The following is a 2,551-nucleotide window of genomic DNA, read 5'->3' on the forward strand; positions in this document are numbered from 1 at the left end:
TGACGCGGAACAAAACAAGATACTACGCAAGAGGGTACGAGCGAAAAAATACGAGGACTTCCTTCACACATGGCATCCAAAGGATTTGGTGCTAAGCAGCAAACGCGCATCACAGTCTCGCATACAGAAAGACTTGCTAAATATACACCGAGAGCGCTTCCCTACACATCCCGTACCTGTTTCTTACAAACCCCACGATACCCGAATGCAAAAAAGAGATGTCTGGGTACCTGGTACCGACATCCAACTACAAAATGCTGTAACACATGATAAAGCCTGGGTACCCATAGAAAAGGTGGAAAAAATTACCTCCCACCCAGATTGGCGCTTAGGTTACTGCATGACAGTCCACAGCGCGCAGGGGCTTACCATAAAAGAAACCTTATGGATCATAGACCAGCGGCGGTGTTGGAGCAACCTTATCTACACCGCTGTAAGCCGTGTGGAGTATGCCAAACAGTTAAAAAGAGCCTGGGGGCCACAAATGCGTTACGACCGCACCCCAGAAGACATAGCAAAGGAGAACATTGCTAAGAAACTCCTTCGCTACAAGCGGCACGACGAAGAAAAGAGCAAAGATCCCCGCTATGCGGGGATAAAGTTTGACCTATGCGTGGACGACGTCTATAAGAAAGGGGCACGGTGTGCCAAATGCAACATACCTTTACTATGGAGGTTTGACCCGAATGATTATCAGCAGTTCTCCGTGGATCGTATCAACAACAAATGCGGGCATTGTAGAGGCAACGTAAGACTGACATGCCTAGAGTGTAATAGGGCGCGTGGAGCAGCACTACTCTGAGTCTTTGGGGACTATGAGCAGCTCTTCCATGACGAATCCGCGACTTGGGCCATTTAGGTAATACAACACGGGTTGTCCTTCCTTGGTGACGGACTTCGAAATCTCATACGTTTCCAAAGACCAGTTAGGATCCGTGGCTCTCTTACTGCCACCTTCGAGTTCCCCCTGCTGATAGAGGTATCTGACCACTATGTCGCGGGGGAGCTTTTTTTCCTTCAGTCCGACCGCCCTCGAACTTCTGACGTAGGACTTGTGTTCCACGTGTTTCTTTTTTATGGCATCCTTGGGTTTCATTCCCGTAGCCCTGGCCACCTCGTTGTTCAAAGCCACGATGACCTGGGGGAGCCTCTGAGTCCATTCCCTGTTGCGTTTGGAGGGATCTTCCAGCTCTTTCCAATACTGGTATCCAAAGAGACGCTCAGCCAGGGTTTTATTGAATCTTTCAACGATGCTCTGACCCCTGTGGTACTCAGCTTCGGCTCTCCTAATCTTAGTGTCGTGGTCTTTCAGGGTCTTAGTAACCACGCCCATGAACTCTGTCCCCGCATCCACTTGCAGCAGCTTAGGCCATTTCAAGACGCGCTTATAAGTCCTACCTAGGGCTTCTGCGACTTCCCCAGAATCCTTGCTGGTTATGGGTTCGGCGTCCTTGTATCTGCTTGCGATATCAACTACGGTCAAAGCGTATCTATAGGTCTTCTTTCTCACCTTATCGTGTGGTAAGAAAAGCAAATCCGCCTGATGAACTTCATTGGGGACATTTACGGTGAAGCTGGGCCTGGGAATGTACTTAGGCACGGGAAGATAAACCTGCCAGAGGGTTTGTTTTCTTAGCCAGTTCTTAGCCGTTTCATCTGATACCCTGGCCGCGGTCGCGAGTTTCTTGATGGCCGACGCTCCTTTCCAATAGCCTTCGGGCCCATAGTAAATCCTTTTAAGTTTGTCCTCTACGCGACCCATTATATGAATTCCAAAACAAGATTGATCTTTCGCCCGTTGAAATCCACCGTCTTTCCGTCCACTTTAATGGTGATGTTTATGCTTTCTACCAAATTAGACAAATCATAGCTTAAAGAAATGGGAGTGTATTCTTCTGAGTCAAATGGATTACCTTTGGGCAGAAACTTGGACATAAGAGAAGACTTTTCTCCATTGTTGTAACTATGGACTAAATCGCAATAGACTTCGTAAGAGGATGCGACTTTCCATTTCACAGGTATGGCTGTGTTGGTAATTTCCTTGCCTGAGACACCTAGTAAAGATCCTAATGCATCAGTTTTTCCTAGGGTTACCGAGAAATTGTTAGGAAGATTATGTTTGAAGGTCATTTCGTGCGGCAATCCCGTGGTGAGAGTATAACCGTGTTTTGCTAATTCCTTAGCAAGGGTGATTGGTGTGTAATGTCCATCGGGCAGCATTACGCCTTGGTAATTGTTAGACCCCTTATGCACGGTGACCATGCCATTAATTAAATTATACCAAGAATTGTACAAAGAACAACTAACAAGCCGAACCTTATGGGCTTTGATGGGGGGATTCAGATAAGTGGTAAAGTTATTTTTATCGCTTTCCAAAAAGACGATCATATATTACAGGGGACAAGTCCCCTTCGTTAGAGCAGATACGCCAAAGCTACGCCTCCCGCCAGCCCTGCGACTCCTACGAAGACCAGCTCATTGTCTTTTTGTTTCTTAGAAGGCTGGTGGTAATTCTTGAACTGAGGCTTTCTTAACCCCGTTAATGCCGCGG

Source organism: Actinia tenebrosa, unplaced genomic scaffold, assembly GCF_029948245.1.
Source record: "Actinia tenebrosa isolate PJP-AT-01 unplaced genomic scaffold, QUT_ActTen_1.0 PGA_scaffold0__85_contigs__length_37466705, whole genome shotgun sequence".
In the NCBI taxonomy this organism is placed as follows: domain Eukaryota; kingdom Metazoa; phylum Cnidaria; class Anthozoa; order Actiniaria; family Actiniidae; genus Actinia; species Actinia tenebrosa.